Consider the following 22,367-nt stretch of genomic DNA (forward strand, 5'->3'; position numbering starts at 1 on the left):
GCCTTTCAATCTCTGTCACAAAAATGATCTCCAAAAATGTTAGCACTGCTTAAGCAGCCCTGGCCTGGTTTTAACCCGCTCAGGATTTTACAGTTTGATTGGCTCTGAATTTCCTTCCCTGAGAAAACAAAGGAAGGAGACTGGGACAAACATACCCAGCCGATGACAGAATGCGGAAAAGGTCACTGTCCTTTGGTCCGAGCAGGCTTAACAGGGACAGTCAATGATCTTCATGTTGTATGATCACATACAAAAAAATTGAAAGGGAAGTGGAAATGTCACAACATAAATCCAATCTGGTGAGAGCACTTGCACTTCTGTGCAAGAGGGAGACTGAAATAGTACAAAGGTCCTGGCTTCAGGTTCTCAGATTCCAATCGCAGGCTCTTCCTCAGATGTCAGACTTTCCCTGTTTTCATTAACTGCCATGCTTACCTCTGAGGTTAAGATGGAGTCACTCAAACATCAACGGCACCACAGACTCTAACATTGCCTTGAAATGACCAGCACCAACAAAGAAAACAAAATCACGCTTGTTAGGAAGGAAAATAAGAGAATCACTCCTCAGAACTTGATTTTGTTTTGATCTCCAGAGTGTCTTTGAAGTCAGGCGAAGTTGCTACTTGTAGTGCGGTCTTCAGAACTTTGGTCGCATGCAAATTAAACTCATTTTGTTCAAGTTGAAAAGCAAAATACTTTTGTTGCTTATTTTTATATTGACTTCAAATAATTCCATGACCACCAATAAATAATTTCTCCAAGTAAAAATCCATAAAACTCACACCATTAAAGTACAAAGCGATAAAGAACTACATGCTTTAACTTAGCTGAAACTTAAAATTGTTCATCTTTTATTATATGACCTTGTTTTACAATAATTAATTTGCAGGAACATGTTTTACAAGTGGCACGTGTTTTCCAAGTACCTACTTGGTACACAGGATCTGAGGTAAGGAAACTAAGGTTATAGGTGTTACAATCTTGGGTGGGTGAGCTATTTTTACCACATGATATCAGACACCAGCATTACCCAATGGACCATAGATTTAGTCTGTGTCACTTTTTTAGGACTAACTTGGAAATGGGCCCATTAGACTTTACTTCTACCAAAAATCACTAGAGGAACCCCCTGAATCTTTTTGAAAAATAGACTTGCCAACAGACTGCTTTTCAGATCCCCTTTATTTTGTTTTATGCTTACATGCCATGTTGATCCAAATCTGAAATAGTCAGTTTATACAATCATATGGTACTTCGTCAAGGCTGTATATTGTCACCCTGCTTATTTAACTTATACGCAGAGTACATCATGTGAAATGCTGGACTGGAAGAAACACAAGCTGGAATAAAGATGGCCAGGAGAAATATTAATCACCTCAGATATGCAGATGACACCACCCTTATGGCAGAAAGTGAAGAGGAACTAAAAAGCCTCTTGATGAAAGTGAAAGAGGAGAGTGAAAAAGTTGGCCTAAAGCTCAACGTTCAGAAAACGAAGATCATGGCATCTGGTCCCATCACTTCATGGGAAATAGATGGGGAAACAGTGGAAACAGTGTCAGACTTTATTTTGGGGGGCTCCAAAAATCACTGAAGATGGTGATTGCAGCCATGAAATTAAATGACACTTACTCCTTGGAAGAAAAGTTATGACCAACCTAGATAGCATATTCAAAAGCAGAGACATTACTTTGCCGACTAAGGTCCGTCTAGTCAAGGCTATGGTTTTTCCAGTAGTCATGTATGGATGTGAGAGTTGGACTGTGAAGAAAGCTGAGCACTGAAGAATTGATGCTTTTGAACTGTGGTGCTGGAGAAGATTCTTGAGAATCCCTCGGACTGCAAGGAGATCCAACCAGTCCATTCTGAAGGAGATCAGCCCTGGGATTTCTTTGGAAAGACTGATGCTAAAGCTGAAACTCCAGTACTTTGGCCACCTGATGCGAAGAGTTGACTCATTGGAAAAGACTCTGATGCTGGGAGGGATTGGGGGCAGGAGGAGAAGGGGACGACAGAGGATGAGATGGTTAGATGGCATCACTGACTCGATGGACGTGAGTCTGAGTAAACTCCGGGAGCTGGTGATGGACAGGGAGGGAGGCCTGGCGTGCTGTGATTCATGGGGTCGCAAAGAGTCGGACACGACTGAGCGACTGAACTGAACTGAACTTCAACCAGAGTGGTCACAAAATGACTTAAATGGTATTCTATTCAGATCTTAGCCCTTTTTTTCACTGAGGAGTTTACCTAGAAATTAAAAACTGCTGGAACTGAAGAGCCAACTGATAATATCAGTAATATTTACTGAATGTGTGTCCTGTGTCAGGCACCATCTGAGTTCTTTAGATGTGAATCCCCTTAAAATTCTACATCATTTACAAGGAAGATACTATAAAATAAAGCTCAGCTAGATTCATATTTAACCCATGTTAGCACAGCTAAGGGGATTCTCTGGTGGCTCAGACAGTAAAGAATCTGTCTGCAATGAGGAAAACCTGGGTTCGATCCCTGGGTTGAGAAGATCCCCTGGAGGAGTGCATGGAAAGCCACTCCAATGTTCTTGCTGGCAGATTCCCCATGGACAAAGGAGCCTGGCAAGTTGCAGTCCATGGGGTGGCAAAGAGTCAGATACGACTAACTGAATAAGCATAGTCAGCACAGCACACCACAGCTAAGAGATAGGCAGGCTAGGGCCAAAATTAATGCTTAATCAGTAATTGTACTGCCTTTATATGCTTCCTTTTGTTATTTATCTTGGGCTATCTTGTTGGTTGACTGATAGAAACAATTGTCTAGGGCCTTCTAAATCTTTGACTTTAACTACATTTTCATTTATAAACTTAGATAGATATATATGAAAAAGTATAATATTTAAATTTTATATATAAAATTATGAAGAATCTGGATGTGCACAGATTCTTCATAATTTCTATTCAAGCAGTTAAGGCTATATGACTGAAGTCAGTTGCTATATCTCTTCTGATGGTTGGGTCTTTTTGTTGACTCCAAGAACCAAAATATTCCTTGTGCTGCCACAAAAAAAAAGAATAAATAGTTATAAATATAGGTGGAGACTTCCCTTGTGGTCCCATGGTCGAGAATCTGCCTGCCAGTGCAGGAGACACATGTCCAATACCTGGTCTGGGAAGATTCTACGTGCTGTGGAGCAACTAAGCCCAGGCACCACAACCACTGAGCCTGCACACTCTAGAGGTGGTGCTGCATGAAAAGAGAAACCACCACGATGAGAAGCCTGCGCTCTGCACCTGTGGAGTAGCATCCGCTCACCACAGCTAGAGACAGCCTGTGTGCGGCAACACAGACCCCGTGCACCAAAATTAAATATATATATATATATACATATATATATATATATATACAGATGAATATATATATGAAGATATGGATGTAAACACAGATTCTAGGACAGCCATCTAAGTGAGAAGATGGGAAAATCTGCTTTTTTTGCAATCATAACCAAATCAGACTCTGAAAACGGTCCGAATGCACATCTCTCAAACTTACAATTAAAACTGCTCATACTATATTATTTCAGGTTATAATGTACAGCAACTGTTTGGACACCTTTGAACAAGCCTGCTTTAGCTAACCTTCAGATCCTATATTTTATCAGGATTATTTTTCTTCATGTGTGGACTGCCCTGGTGCTCTGATATCAGGGTTATCTGGTAACAAGACTAGACCAATGCATAGAAGCTCTCGCTGGAAACCAGTGTTTCCCTTTAGTAATAGCTCTTGCCCTTTAAAAACTTACATAACTTGTACCCATACATCAAAACTTTCATAATCCCTCAAAGTCTTGTAATAAAGTTTAAGCATTTCCCAAAATAACAGTACTTATATTACATTGTTTCTGTGCCTGAAACTAGTGCCAATTTTTAAAATAAAAAATAACAAATGAACAACTCTTTAGATATCACTGTCTCTGCATTTTGGAGTGCTAGGAATTACCAATAAAATTTTAAAAGATAGTTATATGGTATTAATAAACAATATACATAATAAATATAGATAAGTAAAATTGTTTTATTAGGGACTAATGATTATCATTGGAATTATAGTTTAATTTTCTTTTAGAAATGGCAGTGATAATGGTTAGAATAATGAGATAGCTCTGTTACTAGGGGGAGTTTTAGAATTTCATGGAAGACTTTTTTGTTATATCAGTGATGAGTGTGCTGAGACAGTCAGTGAGTGGAAACAATGACTGCTAAGTATCCTGCAGATGCAGAGTTGTCTTATTCAGTTTCTAAATATTTTCCCAGATAGTCAAGAAGAGGCATCAGATGGAATCATTATGTTCCTCTCTAGTTGTACATATTATTTTAATATAAATACTTTCCTTTTATTTCTTAAAATTGTTAAAGCTGGGATATTATATTGACTTAAAATTACATTATTGGTAGATTTGTCATCTATTCATTTCATTTCAGAAAAGTGAAAATATTTGTTATAAAAATATTTTATTATCTCACAGAGCTGAGATCTACAGGGTAAGATATGAAGAAGGCTAGGAAACTCCTAAACTAGAAAATGTCCAAAGAAATGTTATGATGACAACTTATGAGGGATAAAATTTGCTGATATGTTATAGTGTCCAGGTTTGGTTTGGTAGCTTGACCTTCTCAAATCTGTTAGTGAATCACAGAGTCAAGTATTGATTTAAGTGGTATTTTTTCAATAGTTTCTAAGAGTACCTTTTCAAACTGTCCAGAGAAAAAGTTTTCGTTGATATTTGTCCATGCCAAGTTGTTATATGTTGGTGGTAGAGGTGGTTTCATGTCACTTTTAACCCCTCTTGAGAATTCCTTGTAACATTTCCAAATGGAACTCTCCTCAGTTAAAGCAACATCTAAGAAGTCAGTCCACGAATCCTTGTATTAACAGCTCAAACTTCGAAGTACTTAAAATCCTTTATATTTTAGCCCATCTGGACTATATGACTGAAGTCTTGCCTGAATATGTGACCTTTTGAATAAGCTTCAAATACTGAGTGGGCCTGTTGAAACAAGTATTCCTCAGCATCAAAAGAACCCTCTTTTTAGAGAAGCCTCAGAATGAAGGGATGTAACTATCCCTAGTGGGATTCTGCCTAGCTTCTTAATAATTAAATCACCTGAGTAATCATAAAACTTAAAATATGCTCACCTTTGTACCTCTTTTGCTTAGTAAACAAACATTCACATCTAGCTATATATTACAGAATTATCTTCAAAGATCAGTTCTTTTTTTTCTCTGAAGCCAAAGAATGATTAATCCAGATATGACATAACTTGAGAGAAAGTGTCTCATTAATTAAAATCCTAAATTGAACATAAGATTGTCTCTAAATAGTAATGTAATGTAATTTTTATACAGTACACATGAACATATGAAGTACCCGTAACTTGTTGCCTGAATGAATGAATTAATCAATAGAGTATTACTACGTTCTAAGTAAAACTCCATTTTGAGGACTTCCCCGGCAGTCCAGTGGTTAAGACTCTGAGCTTCCATTGCAGGGGACGTAGGTTCAATCCCAGGTCAGGGAACTTAGATCCTGCATGCCACACATTGTGGCCAAAAAATGAAAATAAAATAAAACTCCATTTTGGACTTATGAGTTAGGCTAAAACATAAATAACATTCCCAATATGCTTTCTTATTATAGAAAGATTATGAAAAGACCCTCATTAATCATGTTAATGCAGATAATTATAAAATTATTAAATTTAAATATTCTTGGTATACTTGGTATATTTAAATTTAAATACACTTGTGTGCCTGGTGGGCTTCCCAGGTAGCACTAGCAGTAAAGAACCTACCTGCCAATGCATGTAGATATAAAGAGATGTGGATTCGATCCCTAGGTCAGGAGGGAGATTCCCTACTCCCCTGGAGGAGGGCATGACAACCCACTCCAATCGTCTTGTCTGGAGAATCCCACGGACAGAGGAGCCTGGTGGGCTATAGTCTTCTTACTTTGGAGAATCCCATGGGCAGAGGAGCCTGGTGGGCTATAGTCTTCTTGCTTTGGAGAAACCCATGGACAGAGGAGCCTGGCAGGCTACAGTCCGTGAGATTGCAAAAAGCTGGACATGACTGAAGAGACTTAGCACATGAGCCTGGTACTGTTATTCAGACTGCATATCTATATTAAATAATTTCATCCTCACAATAACTCTATGATGGATTGTACCATTTTAGAAGCTCAGGATCTTGTTAAATGATAGGATACAGATGACTTTGCATGAGTGTGTGTGTGCTCAGTTGCTCAGTTGTGTCCAGCTCTTTGTGACCCCCATGACTGTGGCCCACCAGGCTTCTCTGTCCATGGGATTTCCTAGGCAAGAACAATGGAGTGGGTTGTTGTGCCCTCCTCTAGGGGATATTCCCAACCCACAGACTGAACCCACCGCTTCTGCCGTAGGGCAAATTCTTTACCACTGTGCCACCTGGGAAGCCCACAGATAACTTTGTAACTCATGAGTATAAAGATTCTATTAACTAAACTAATGAATAAGAAGATCAGGTGTTTTGATAAAGTTCAGAATTATAGACTTGTCATAGTTAGTACTTTGCTGTAAGTACTAGAAACATAAATTAACCTAAGCAAACAAACAAACAAACAAAAATGCAGTGATGCTCCTGGAGATGTATTGCAGACCCCAAGGTTCAGATGATATCCAGGAATGCTGAAAGGACCAGAATCAAAAATAGGAAATCTGTCAGGAGCATCACAGGATCTTTTCTGTTTCTCGTATTTGCCTCTCTGCTCAACTGTGGCATTTCTCTTTCTCTGCTCCCCAGTACATGTGACAATCCATGGCTTTCAAACTAATGTGTTATAATTCCAGCCGCAAGGAACAACTAAAATTCTCAGTTCAAATTTCAGATTCCTGGCGAAGTACCTTGAATTTTCCAGGGTGAATCAAATGACAACTCCTGTTTCTTATTCCCATCAACAGTGTGCAGCTGTGTGATTCTGTCCACCTTCTACCCTCAGCTATTTACCATGAATAGAAGCCATGCAGAACCAAGATGGTCGCTGGGAGCTACGCCTGTGACCACGCAGAGTGACTGCATCCCCAATTTCAGATAAATACCCTAATAGGCACCTAACTTAAGAGTGAGGCATTCAGAGGTCAAATATTCAAGGGAAAGTCTTGCTAGTTGCTCCACAGGTCTCCCAGGCAGATCTGTAGTGTTGTGGTGTCATGCAGATGTATCTGGGTCAGATTGTCAGGTTTTATGAACAGAAACTACACTTGATCGACTTATCTATATATAGTATTTCAAATCCTAGGGAATTCATGTTAAACTTACTCATAGGAGACACTTAAAAAAACACTTTAGCCCCAATTTAATACAGTGAAAAAAATAGGCCTAAATCAAGAATCATGACTGATCCTGTATGTAAGACCTCTCAGGAGACTAAGTTATAGATCAGCTGCTTGTTAAAATCTGGCACAATCATATCAGATACTCACTGGCAGGTGAATTGTCCTTTCTCTAAGGAAAGAACACTTCTGTCTAAATAAGTAGGGCACACTGCTCGGATAAGGGAGACGTTTCCACCAGGTAGTAGAGGATAAACACTGAAAATTCTTGTGTTTCCCTGTTTTGTATGCAGTCTACCTTCTGAATAACAATTGGTTTAGTTCCATTCTAAATCTAAGGATGCCATTGTGATGGAGTATTTCATATACTTAGTTGTTCAGTCGTGTCTGACTCTTTGGGACCCCACAGGCTGTAGCCTGCAAGGCTCCTCTATCCATGGGGATTCTCCAGGCAAGAATACTGAAGTGGGTAGTCCTTCCCTTTCGCAGGGGGTCTTACCAACCCAGGGATTAGAGCCGGGTCTCCCACACTGCAGCAGATTCTTTACCAGCTGAGCCACAATGGAAGCCCAAGAATACTGGAGTGCGTAGTCTATCCCTTCTCCAGGGGATCTTCCTGACCCAGGAATCAAACTGGGTCTCCTGCATTGCAGGCAGATTCTTTACCAGATGAGCTTTTCTTCAATAAAGTGTTTGTAAACATCTTTCAAAGTATTTAATTCTTGAAGGTATCATTTTTATTCTGATTGCTACTAGTTTTACATCAGAAAGTGACCTTTTTTGTGTATGTATATGTGTGTATGTATATGACATATGAAATATAGCTTGAGTCCTATCATGAATATTCTGTAAACAAAGAACCTGAATAAGAAATATAGTCAAGAGTCAGGAGAAAGATGGTATCAGAATCAAAGTGCAAGTGTAAAAATTAGTGAATGTGGGGACTTCCCTGGGGATCCAGTGGTTAAGAATCTGACTTCCAGTGCAGGGGATGGAGGTTCGAGCCCTGGTCAGGGAACTAAGATCTCATATGCCGTGGGGCAACTAGGCCCTTGCACCACAACTAGTGAGCCCATGCACCCTAAAGCCCCAGCTCCTCAACAGGAGAAACCCTTGTGCCGCAATAAGAGAGAAGCCCTGTAAACCGCAACTAGAGAAAGCCCGCATGAATAATCTAGGACAACTAGAAAAATAAAATAAATAAGTGAAAATGGCCAAAGTTGGGTGCCATGTATTCTGCTGGTGTAAGAGCTGCCATCCAATGTGCAAATTAGTGTGTCTGGAGATGACAGGTTAGATCAAAATACAAAATCGAGCTGTATCTGGGCAAACACAGCATAGCATGGGATGGCCAAGAAGCAATGGATTGGAATTATGGGGAATCAATCATATACAAAGTACCAAAAGTATTGTATGTGGTTGTACAAGTGGCATACTCCTGGGTGGGGGGAGGTGCGCGCTTCACAGAATAGTTGCAATATATTTTTATATTTATTACAAATTTATAACATAATGAGAACATACCTTGAGGAAGGCATGCCATTTTCAAATTCACATGAAGCTGCTATAGAGGCTAAAGTAGTGCCAACTATTGTTTTTATACAGAAAATACACAAAGAAGACTAACAATTATAAAGGAAACCCAGTTAGCTTAACCTCAAATCAATGTTAGCTGTACTTTCAAGAGTGCACAACACATTATATGGTAGGCATGAAATTGGACATTTGTCCACAACCAGCCAGTTATCCATCTGGCTTTAGTAACCAGCACTTGGTAGCTTATGACTTTGGTTAGGTAGATTCTGCGCCTACTGTCTCATTCACAATAGTGGAAATTTCTATTCTCATAATTTAAAAATGTTCCTGTTTCAGAATTTTATTCGAATCCCTAAAGAAATCCTCCATACTCCTTTCATCCTCTCTCTCTCCCCCTCCTTCCCTCTTGGTCTCTCTCCTCTTCCCTCCCTCCCTCTCTCCCTCTCCCTCTGCTTCTCCCTTTCCTTGAGATACACTGTGAGTTTTTAGAGCTTTGATTTTTCTTAAAAATGTGATTTGTGCAGTGGAGACAGACCAAAGAAAGAGATCATAAGGGAACAAGCTTCAGTAACGGGGCTTGAGATGCTGAGAAAAGGAGGCAGAGGCTGCCTCTACTAGCAGTGCTTTGACAGCGTGGTTCCTGTCACCCCCACTGTGGGACTGGCTAGCCAAAATGGTTTATTTTGTAATTTGAAAGTCCAACTAAAGGCAAAAGAAAGCTCCTTCTGTCTTGCCAGTAATTCCAGGCTTGGAGATGCATGTATTCCTATGGGAGGCACGCAGCAGGTGAGAGAGCATGGGGCTATTGCTGCTGGCCGTTGATTACTTTCCGTGTAATTTGAAAAGCTTTCTATTCTCACAGCTCTATGTAATATATCAACAGTAATAGGTTCATAATCATCAATCCAGCCTGCTGGAGGTTTGGCCACCGTAACAGATGTCTGCTCAATTTCATATTGTGGGTTTTCATTTATTTCCCCCTCCTCTGGAAAACCTTTTATATAAATATCTAACATTAATGTATCTAATATGATGTTTACATCCAATAGTGACATCGTTTATCAACCTCTAACTTCAAATGAACAGTTAATTAATGATAATGAGCCACACACACCAGGACCAATTCAGCGCTCTTTATCTGCAAAGATTGCTATATGATAAACAATTAAACTCTGAGATATACTTTTGTTTTTAGTAACTGGAATGATCCACTCTTTTGGTTATACACTTAAAGGCTGTATTTAGTCTCAGAGTCTTAAAGACTTTGTCATTCTTTTTTGTATATTAGACTTCTGTCTTAGAGATGGTCCATCAGTGGATGAGAAATAAAGAGTAGTCCTCAGACATCTCCACCAGATTCAACAGTAATCTCAAGACAGAAAAGGTTGCCTGTACCACCTAAATTGACAACTCTTTGCAAGGGAAATTCCATGCATACTGAACACACTCTATAATATTTTCATCTCTTGTTCAGTGGGCTTCTGGTAATTATCAACATATAAGAAGGAACCAGCTACATTTCCCTCTATCATTTAGTTTTTTGAGAAACTCTTGAGTTTAAGGCATATATTTACTGCCAATATTCATGACAGTAATCAGGCTTGAATTGGACTTCAGGGTTCTGATGTTACTTTTATCATTGTAATTCCTTTAGTTTTGAAGAAAAATTGTTACTATTGTTTTTAAGACTTACCCCCTGATTTGATTTGTTTCATCCAGTGGCTGCCTCCATTTTTATTTTCCTTGTATTTTTAATATTTTGTACTAATTGCTTCTTTTGAATAATTTTCAGAATTTTGGAAGCAAGCTTGGGTGATAATAGTGAGTTATATACAAGAGCAGGAGGGAGGGAAAGCGAAGGAGAATGAGAGAGAGTGGAAGAAAAGCAGTAGCTTTCCACAGAAAGCAAGTAGGTCCTTTGCATACTGAGTTTTTTTAGTCTTTTGAGTTTATCATCAGATCACCCAAAAAGGACAGGTTAAAGCTTTAAAAAACAAAATCTGTCTCCCTCAGTTGTATTTGAATGCTTTTTGAAGAGCTTACAACATTTCTTCTCCATTTGCAGGTTTTCTTACTGCTCTGACAGTAAGTGGGAGGCAAGCTGGAAAGAAATGTGAAAAATACATGCTTGGTATGGATGAGTCTGAGATTTCCATAAGCAGTTCCATTTTCTAGCATCTGAGATCAATTTCTTATGACATTGAATGGAAACCTGTTAAAGTACCACTTGTAAGCTCTAAAGCTGCACAAAGCTCTATTCTGCACAATATATCTCCCATTGACTTTCATGTATCCTTTACCCTATTAAGAAGTGCATTTAGTTGTATTAAAATTAATTTATTGAATGACACTGAGAAATGCATCTAAATATTAAGATTGCTTTTTGTATGATTCAAAGGTCCTGTGTCTAATCGGAGAACCAGTGACACTCTTCTGTTAGAATATAAATATCCAGAGGAGAGAGAGGAATACAAAAAGCTGATATACTGATTTCCCATCAGTATATCAAAGGTTGTTTACCTAGTAGTTAAGGCCATGGGCTCTGGCAATGAGACCACCTGGTTGCATATACCAGCTCTTTTGTTTAAATCCTATGTAACTTTGGGTGATATGCTTAATCTTTATATTCCTTGATTTCCTCAACTATAAAATGGGTATAATAATAGTATCTGGAATTACTGTGAGGTTTTACTAAAGTGTTCTTGAACAGTCAGTACTAAGGAGCATTATCTTCTATACAGGATGAGTATACAGAACATTTAGAAAAGTCAGACTTAGTCCATTAGGAGCTTGGATTAACTCCACTCTCTCAGAGCTGGTGGGAGGGTTTTCATTTGAAATAATGCTCCAACAATAAAACCATGAGAAAAATGGAACACAGCCAGAGTTCCATCACTGAAAGTTCCATCACTTTCCATTACTGAAGTGCTTCAGCGAAGCTTTTATCATGGATAATGAAGAGATACATGACAAGGGAACCCCTCTAACTGGAAGATTTGATGGTTGTCCCCAGGTTTTGAGATTCATGAAGGGAAAAATCAGATGACCCCTAGGATAGATTGGCATATGGGGGAATTATTTGATAGCAAATTTTTAAAGGAAAATTCCAATTGTGACGTTCTTTTTTTTCCAGTGGGAATCCTAACTAAACTGAAAGGGTTGACTCTGTGACAGCAGGCTTACAAATGTGTCTAGTAAAATTTTGAGGTCTACCATATTTGGGTTTCTACCATTAAACCCCCCAGTGACAGGAGAGGTAGTCAAATTCTGTCCATTACCTGAAAGAAATCAATTTTTCCTCGACATGACCACACAGGGTCTCTCAGGCCACAGAGAGTCCATCTTACCTGTATGCCCGGAGCCCTTTAATCTCCTTCTCTTTTTTTTCCCCTTTTGTGTTTTTTCTTCAGCATCCAGATTCCAGCCTGCTTGCATAAGTTGTATCAAAGTCCCAACCTAAAAGGATCCTTATACTCTTCAGAAGGGATCAGCTACAAAACAAAATCTCATTACTAATCATATGTCCCTTCTAGCAAAATCCTAATGCTTGCCTCTCTCCATTGCAACAGTGACGGTGTAAGGAGCAAAGGCAAGATAGAACCACAACTCGTCATAATTTGACAGACACAGGAGTGCTTCTTTAAGATCACGTTCAATTCTAAAATTCTTTACTTCCATCTGTACAAAAACAAAAACCCACAGTCTTGTTTCAGCTAAAGCCAGGATTCTCTGTAATCATACAGGCGTAAGTTGCCCAGAAATCAGTGCTCCAGTCAAATTTAAGGAAACTGTTGGGTGATCTAAGAGTCTAGATTATAAAGTAGCTGTGGTAATGAGAAGAACAGAGAGAGGGGAAAGGAAAATAATGCAATAAAAGGAAAGGGAAACAAATCAAATCTATCGCCTGAATAAACACAATCTATTCCAGTGCAGAGAACTAACCTAGCTATTTCTTAAGGTAATTTCTATGTTTCATATGGTTTTGGTATACTATTTGGCACTGTTCCTTTTTCTCTAAACTGTATCTCAGTGATTTTTTAAAAAGGAAGAAAAAACTCTTTTTTTCCATTTAGATTAAATAATTCAGTGTAATGCCTCAAAAATGAAATCTAATCTCACATGACCTCTAGGGTCTTTTTGATCTCTACTCTTCAAGATACTAGAGGTCTATGAAATGCTAAACACGCAACCCAAATCTGCCATGACCAAGTCGATTTCAGACTTCCATTGTCACCACGCTTGTGGACTAGATGGATATGAGCTTCGTAGAGTGGTTTATAATTTATCTGGTTGTCTTTCTATGCCTAATCCATCTGTGGGAGTGACAGCTTGACATAATCGCTAGCTTCAAATAAGTAATTCCATTCACTATCAGTTTTTAATTTTATTTCCTCATTCCTTTATTGATGCAGTAAAATGCTGGTTAATCTGCAGAGCCCAGGCAAGCTCAGTGTTGTCAGTATTAATTTCACACTACCGCATCTTCATGTTTGGTCCTTTACAGTAATTAAAGGAAATCATTATAAAGTTGAAATTAAGCTGAATGTATAATCCTTGGTTTTAGTTTGCATGAGACCAATAGACAGATTCATAGCAATCTTTATTATTTTCTTCACATAGCCAAGATTTTCCTTCTCTAGTAAAATATTTAGTTACATGTATTTCTTTGTTAAAGTCTCTTTTATAATGTGCAACCTCCCCCACTCCACGCCCCCAAAAACATCTATCCCTTAAGAAGATGGGAGTTATGCTTTTAACTCCGCTAAGATCCATGGATGTCAAAGTGTGGTACCCAGAAGAGCAGCATTAAAGTGACATGGAGAGCGGCGAGGGGAGCTAGGCGGCGGCGAGTGGCGGCGGGCGCTGTGGCTGAGTTGCTTCTGCAGGGAGCCCGAGATGACCGGTTCTAACGAGTTCAAGCTGAACCAACCCCCCGAGGACGGCATCTCCTCGGTGAAGTTCAGCCCCAACACATCGCAGTTCCTGCTGGTCTGCTCCTGGGACACGTCCGTGCGCCTCTACGATGTGCCGGCGAACTCCATGCGTCTCAAGTACCAGCACACCGGCGCCGTCCTGGACTGCGCCTTCTACGATCCAACACATGCCTGGAGTGGGGGATTAGACCATCAATTGAAAATGCATGATTTGAACACCGATCAAGAAAATCTTGTTGGAACCCATGATGCCCCTATCAGATGTGTTGAATACTGTCCCGAAGTGAATGTGATGGTTACTGGAAGCTGGGATCAGACGGTTAAATTGTGGGATCCCAGAACCCCTTGTAATGCTGGGACCTTCTCTCAGCCTGAAAAGGTGTATACCCTGTCGGTGTCGGGAGACCGGCTGATCGTGGGCACCACAGGCCGCAGAGTGCTGGTGTGGGACTTGCGGAACATGGGCTACGTGCAGCAGCGCCGCGAGTCCAGCCTCAAGTACCAGACGCGCTGCATCCGAGCATTCCCCAACAAGCAGGGTTATGTATTAAGTTCTATTGAAGGTCGAGTGGCAGTTGAGTACTTGGACCCAAGCCCCGAGGTGCAGAAGAAGTATGCCTTCAAGTGTCACAGACTGAAAGAAAACAATATTGAGTAGATTTACCCACTCAACGCCATTTCCTTTCACAACATCCACAATACTTTTGCCACAGGTGGTTCTGATGGATTTGTAAATATTTGGGATCCATTTAACAAAAAGCGACTGTGCCAGTTCCATCGGTACCCCACCAGCATCGCCTCACTCGCCTTCAGTAATGATGGGACCACGCTTGCAGTAGCATCATCGTATATGTATGGAATGGATGACACGGAACATCCCGAAGATGGTATCTTCATTCGCCAAGTGACAGATGCAGAAACAAAACCCAAGTCCACCTAACCATCTCGTGAAAGTGGTTTCTCTATGGAAAGCTTTGTTTTGCTTCCTACCAATACATGATTGTCCCTTAAGGGATGCATTTTAGTCATTGTGGACACATTATTTAGTATGTGAATTTCTCTGTTCTCTTGTTGGTGTGCCCTTTCCTCCTGACTGTAGGATGAGGAGTCTTTGTGTCTTTGTGCAGTAGTCTGAAGAATTGTTTTTCCCTCAGCAAGCCCAGTTGCTGTGTATGAGCAGCTTGAGCTCTTTCTGTAAAATAACCTAAACCTGTTATTTCCATGCTGTCTAATAAATCAGAGATTCAAAACCCTTAAAAAATAAATAAATAAAGTGACATGGACTCTCAGTCAGTTCAAGTACTAAAAAAAATTGCATAGATTGGGTGGCCTATAAAGAGCAGAAATTTATTTCTCACATTATTGGTGACTGGAAGACCAAAATCAAGGTATTGGCATGATCAGATGAATGCCTTCCTCTCGGTTGCAGACTAACAACCTCTCTTCTCCATGTATCATCAACATGGTAGGAAGAGGGTGAGAGAGCTCATGAGGGTCTCTTTCATAAAGGTACTAATCCCATTCATGAAGATGCCACCCTCATGAACTAATTACCTCCCAAAGGTCTCACCTCTTAATTCATCCCATTGGGGGTTAGAGTTTCAAAGTATGAATTTTAGGGGGACATAAGTATTCAGTCCCGGAGAAGGCAACGGCAACCCACTCCAGTACTCTCGCCTGGGAAATTCCATGGACGGAGGAGCCTGGTGGGCTGCAGTCCATGGGGTCACGAAGTGTCAGACACGAGCGACTTCACTTTCACTTTTCACTTTCATGCACTGGAGAAGGAAATGGCAACCCACTCCAGTGTTCTTGCCTGGAGAATCCCAGGGACAGGAGCCTGGTGGGCTGCTGTCTACGGGGTCACACAGAGTCGGACATGACTGACGTAACTTAGCAGCAGCAGCAGCAGCAGCAGCAGCAGCAAACATTCAGTCCATAACACAGGTGGTCTTGCTAAAATGCAGACTCTGCTAAATGAGAAATTCAAGGGGGTAGGGTGGGACCCAGCAATGTGTCTTAATAAGCCTTCTAAGTAATTCTAATGTATGCTAAAGTTCGAGAACCACTGATTCAGAGTTGTTAAAGCATTTTACACACTATGTCTGTTTTGCTCCTCGTGACAGCCTGCACAATGGTTTCACTAACCCAACTTTATAAATGGAGAAAGGGAGGCTCAGAAAATCTCAAGGATTTGCTTAATTTCACGGAACTGATACATTGTTGCACTAGGATTTAAATCTGCAATTTCATAATGCTCTTTTCACCACATCCATAGATTTCAAATATATCTCAAAGGAAATATGTGGATATGCAATGTAAAAATTTGGTAAAAATCAAGTATTGATTACTTTGTATTATTTTCATATGAAAATTATTATTTTTTTCTTATGTGGGAATACAACTTCTATAAAACTCTACCCACCCCCCACATCTCCATACACACACTGTCGCCTTTTCTCATGAGCCATCCATTAGTGAATTCTTCAAATTGTAATACGCAGACTCCACTTTAAATTCTGTACGGACTGGTATCTTCAATGTTGTGCTAAAAATTTAAGCTTTGCATCCAAGTCAGTGAGTCTTCTCTTTTGGGCCACGGCTGGATACTTTGTTATGGAGGGAGGACTAGAATTTTGCTGGAGTTCCACCAATATAGAAGCACAGAAAGCAGTGACTTTAAATGGGATGAATAATGTCTCATTCAGACACAAAATATAAATCTTCAAATGTCTAGTGACTAATAAAATAACTTTATCTAACAGTACACTAAATTCCAAGTAATTTTAGTCATCATGCATTTTCTCAAGTCACAGATACCAAAAGTTTAACTACTAGAACATGGGCATTTGCAGAATTTATTGATGTTAAAAGGGAAATTCAGACTCAAAGTTTAGTAAGACTTGCCATTTATCCTCCTTCTTGGTTCTCTATTCACCATAACTTTGTCCTCATTCAATTCCAAGGCTTAATTCCCCTAGATGATGAAAACAACTTGGGTGATCATACAATTAATCATCTGAGAGAGGCCACTATTAATAATTACATCACGATAGCTATGGTAAACCAGGGCAGCCCTAAGCAAACCGAGAATTGTGTGATCCCAGCAGAAATGACTTCCTTCCCTACCTGTCCTCTCTCTTTATACCCAACATGTATAAATTTTCAGTAAAATAATTTTCATATGGTTTTCATGGTTAACGCATAACCCTAGTCATCTCACTTGTCCATTCATTCCCAGACACAATAAAATTTGGGTTCTTTATGCTAGCACTTAAAATCCTGCTCTATTTCAGGATTTTTATTTCAATGAGTTTCTCTAGTCCAGACCAGCTGCATAATTTGGGGGGAAATTTGTACCTCTTAACTGCCCTCCTCTGTTTCTCTCCTCGCCTGACCCTCCCTCCCCTCCGGCAACTGCCTGTTTGTTCCGTGTCTGTGACTGTGCTTCTGTTAAGTTAGGTTTGCTCAACCGTGTTTCAGATTCCAAACATAACTGAAATCATACAGCGTTTGTCTTTCTCTTTCTGACATATTTCACTTAGCGTAATACCTTCTAGGTCCCCCCCGTGTTGTTGCATATGGGAAGATTTCATTCTTCATTTATGTGCTTAGTCGCTCAGTTGTTTCCGATTCTTGTGACCCTCCCCAGCCCCACCCCGCCCGCGATGGACTGTAGCCTGCCAGGCTCCTCTGTCCATGGGATTCTTCAGGCAGGAATACTGGAGTGGGCTGCCATTTCCTGCTCCAGGGGATCTTCCCGACCCAGGGATCGAGCTAGTGTCTCCAGTGTCTTGCATTGCAGATGGATTCTTTACCTGCTGAGCCATCGAGGAAGCCCAGTATATATGTGTGTGTATACATACACACACACATACTTATACACACACACATATATATATATATCTCACCTTCTCTATTCATTCATCTACGGATGGGCACTGAGGTTGCTTCTCTATCTTGACTATTGTAAATCCTACTGCAGTGACCATAGGGGTGTCTCTATCTTTTTGACTTAGTGCTTTCTTTTTCTTTGATTAAATACCCAGGACTGGAATTAATGGATTTATGGTAGTTCTATTTTTAATCCTTTGAGGAACTGGCATACTGTTTCCCATAGTGGTTCTGCCAATTTACAATCCTACCACTCACGTTTGAAGGTTTCCCTTTTTTCATATCCTTGCCAACACATCCCTCTTTCTCGAGTCCTCCAAGAACATTGTCCCTAATTTCTGTCCTTTGAACCTAGGGATATGGCATTCTATTTCTTTCTCTATAAAGTTTGGCTTAATTCTACCAATTTCTTCTTTTTTAAACCCCCAGGTTCTTATTTTGCCTTAATCACCCTCACCTTCTCTTTCAGTTTAGTTACATAAACCTAATAAGAATCTCAAGAACATTTGCAGAATGCACACACTAGTAAATTTTTTAAATTCACTTTCTTGCCAAATATGTAGAATATTATTATTTGCTGACGACAATCCAAATTTCATGATACGTTTTTCAACATTGCCTAAATGTAAAGATATATCCTCATATGGGGCAATTCTTTAACATATACTTCAACACATTGTACTTTTTCTAAGATTTCCTTTGCTCTTGTACTTCATGGAAAAGGGAGATGCTGTTCACTAGGCACATATCAAATGTTAATTAATATAATAACAGCATTCACAAAATACATCCCATGTACTGCTTGCAAAACCCATGCATTAGTATGTCCATGTTACAAACGAAATTAAGACTCCAGGGGTAAAGTCACCTGCCCCAAAATACACAGCCTGTGACAAAGTCAGGTTTCAGAATGGCATCTGCTTGTCCCCTCTCTGCACCTCACACCATCAATACTGCTTTCCTAAGAGCAGCTCATTAACTGACAGGTGGTGACAATCTGTCAGTTTTACATTCAGTTTATTAAAAGTGAAACAAAACATCAAGGCCAGTGATTGGGCATTTTCACAGGGGTGCCCACCTGACTGTATCTTTCCCCTGTTCCAATAATGAGACTGGCCATCTTCAGGGTAGGGTCAGTTCTGAGACCCCTGTAGGAGACTGTGTGGCCTGGCAAGGGGTTCAGAAGTAGCCCCACAATCCTCATCTGTTCTCCTTTCTGAATATCACTCAGACTTTATGATGTCCTAGTAATTCTCTGCAGCCTCTAGGTATCTGTTGGCTAAAAATGAACAGAGTATAAAACTCGGGCTTCCCAGGTGGCACAGTGGTAAAGAATCTGCCTGCAATGCATGAGGCACAAGGGATGCAGGTTTGATCTCTGATCAGAAAGATCCCCTGGAGTAGGAATTCCAATATTCTCTCCTGGAAAATTCCATGGACAGAGGAGCCTGGTGGGCTACAGTCCATGAGGCTGCCAAGAGTTGAACATAACTGAGCAACTGAGCATGCACACACACATAAAACTTCGGATTCCCACAGTTGACTCTAATGAGAAACACATTTCAACTAACAACTCCAGATGGTAAAAAAAACACCAAGGATGCCACAAGGATCCGCAGAGCCCCTCCACCACTCAAGACTAGCCTCCCTTGGGCAAGAACAGTTTCTTTGCAGAGCTCCAAATCTTGATTACAACATATCCTTAGGCACTGGGTCCTTGGTGATGCTGGACCAGATTTTGCCTTTGGACCAGAATTCAAATCCTGATTTGCCTAATAGCTGTGCAGTCCCCAGAATTGTCCTCAGAATCTACAAACTGCCATTTGCATTTAGCAATTAGGAAATAACTGATGCTCCAGAGAGAGAAAACATAGTAGCTGTGAGAAAGCTCACTTTAGAGCAATTACTCCAGATGGAAGCAAGGGTCTAAGGTCCCTAGGATGTAGGAAGAGTTCAGAACAGTCAGATTAAGGGTTATGCTTAACTGACTAATTAGAAACCTCAGTCTTTAAAACAAGTAGGCCCTTGGAAACTAAACAGTGCCCTTGGGGTCAGTAGGGCTTTTAACAAAACCTTCAGAAACTCGCCCCCTTTACCCCTTTTCTGTTCAGGGAGAAAGGAGTTATCTTGGTGTTTATCACTTCATTTCTAAGGCAGGTGACAGAGACAGCAGAAGAATCAATGAGACTATTATTTTTTTTTCTCTAATTTTGACAGTGATCCACTCTGAGTTTCAACTCCAGAGTCAAAGCTCTCTGAAGTTTCCCTCAATTACCAAGAAAAGGATACAAAAGCCTACAGTAGGGAAGAGTATGGATTTTGGGTTCAGTTCAGCTGTTGACTCTTTGATCTATGTGCTAGTGACCCTGGGACCATGAGCTAACCTCTCTGAACCTCAGATAGCTCTGGTGGTGATCCATACTCACCAAATCAGATTTGTATGTGATGGCACTTGATGAATAAATGCTAGCTCCCTTCCCCTCACAGCAACCCCACTGAAACCAGTATTGTTGTTAACACAATTCAGACCTTGTCTTATAACAAGATTTTAATACACAGGACTTACTTCTCCTGTGTGATGCAAAGTGCTTTTCAAAAAGGGGAGATATGCATCTCTGTGGGAGATGCATCTCTGTGCATTTCTCTAAGTTTACCTTCTGCAGCATATGTTCAGTGCATGCTCTTTGCAAGGAGTTAAATAATTTTGATTCATGGAAGAGGAATGAACTTGCTTCAAAAGGCAAAGTAGATAATCATTAGTATAGACTTTTCTCCAAAGAAGACATACACATAGATAAAGTTGTATTAAAAAGTGCTCAACAGCACAGATTATCAGGGAAATGCAAATCAAAAATCACAGGGAAATTACCTCACTTGCATTAGAATGGCTATTATATTTTTAAAAGAAGAAAAGGAAACAGCAAGTGTTGTCAAAATATAGAGACATTGGAACCCTTGTGCCCTGTTTGTGGGAATGTAAATCAGTGTAGCCATTATGGAAAGAGTATGGCGGTTCCTTAAAAATTAAAATTAGAGCTACTACATGTTCTGGGTATTCATCCAAAAGAATTGGAAACAAGATCTCCAAGAAGTATTTACACTCCAATGCTCATTGCAGCATTCTTTACAGTAGCCAAGAAATGGAGACAAGCTAAATGTCTGTTGACGGATGAATGAATAAAGAAAATGCAGCTTATACATATATGGAATATTACAATCTTAAAAAAAAGGAAGTCCTATCATATGCTGCAACTTGATGAATCTTGAAGATAATCATGTTAAGTGAAGTAATCCACTCATAAGGACAATTACTACACAATTCCATTTATTTGGTGTATCTGAAGTAATCAAGCTCATAGAAGCAGAAAGTAGATTGGTGATTGCCAGGGAATGGGGAGAAGGAAACAGAGACTTGCTCTTGAAATGGGTGTAGAGTTTTAGTCGTGTGAGATGAGTGAGTTCTAGAGATCCGTGTACAATGATGCACTACACTGTACACTTGAAAAATTGTTAGGAAGGTAGATTTCATGTTATGTGTTCTTTCCACAATAATAATTAGTAGTAGTAGTAATCTGTTGCTAATCCTATTTGCTTATAAATCTTCTTACATTTAATACTTTCTTTAAAAAATTTTGAAGGAATGGAAATATTTTTAGTGTCCTGCTACCTTAAACCCTAGGATTAAAGAAAGACAAAATGTATTGTCTGATCAGCTTTTTGTTGTTTGATTGCTAAGTTGTGTCTGACTCTGTAACTCCATGAGTACAAACTGCAAGTCTCCTCTGTCCTCCACTATTTCCCAGAGTTTGCTCAAATTCATGTCCATTGAGTTGGTGGTACTATTTATCTCATCCTCTGCCACCACCCACTTCTCCTTTTACCTTCAGTCTTTCCCAGGATCAGGGTCTTTTCCAATGAGCTGGCTCTTCACACCAGTTGGTCAAAGTATTGGAGCTTCAGCTTCAGCATCAGTCCTTCCCGTGAATAGTCAGGATTGATTTCTTTTAAGATTGACTGGTTTGATCTCCTTGCAGTCCAAGGGACTCTCAAGTTTTCTCCAACACCACAATTTGAGAGCATTAATTCAATGCTCAGCTTTCTTTATGGATCAACTCATGACTCAACTCAACACTTGTACATGACTTTACCACATGGACCTTTGTCAGACAGAGCCTGGCAGGTTACAGTTTATAGGGCCACAAAAACTTGGACACAACTGAAATGATTTAGCATGCATGCACCTTTGTCAGGAAAGTAACGTCTCTGCTTTTTAATACACTGTCTAGGATTGTCATGGCTTTCCTTCCAAGGAGCAAGCATCTTTTAATTTCATGGCTTCAGTCACTATCCACAGTGATTTTGAAGTGCAAGAAAATAAACTCTGCCACTGTTTTCACTTTTTCCCCTTCTGTTTACCATGACATGATGGTACCACATGCCATGATCTTAGTTTTTTGAATGTTGAGTTTCAAGTCAGCTTTTCACTCTCCTCTTGCACTTTCATCAAGAGGTTCTTTAGTTCCTTTTCAATTTCTGCCATTAGAGAGGTATCATCTGAATTTCTGGTATTGCTTTTCTTTGGGATTGGAATGAAAACTATCTTTTTTCAGTCCTGTGGCCACTCCTGAGTTTTTCAAATTTGCCATCATATTGAGTGCAACTC

The 22,367-nt window shown here is 39.9% G+C and overlaps 1 pseudogene; it reads left to right on the forward strand.

Moving 5' to 3' along the window:
- Nucleotides 1–13,705: 13,705 nt before the first annotated feature.
- LOC138438171 (mitotic checkpoint protein BUB3 pseudogene) lies at nucleotides 13,706–15,083 on the forward strand (annotated as a pseudogene).
- The last annotated feature ends 7,284 nt before the right edge of the window (nucleotides 15,084–22,367 follow it).

The sequence above is a fragment of the Ovis canadensis genome, chromosome 3 (assembly GCF_042477335.2).
Source record: "Ovis canadensis isolate MfBH-ARS-UI-01 breed Bighorn chromosome 3, ARS-UI_OviCan_v2, whole genome shotgun sequence".
NCBI classification, from domain to species: Eukaryota; Metazoa; Chordata; class Mammalia; order Artiodactyla; family Bovidae; genus Ovis; species Ovis canadensis.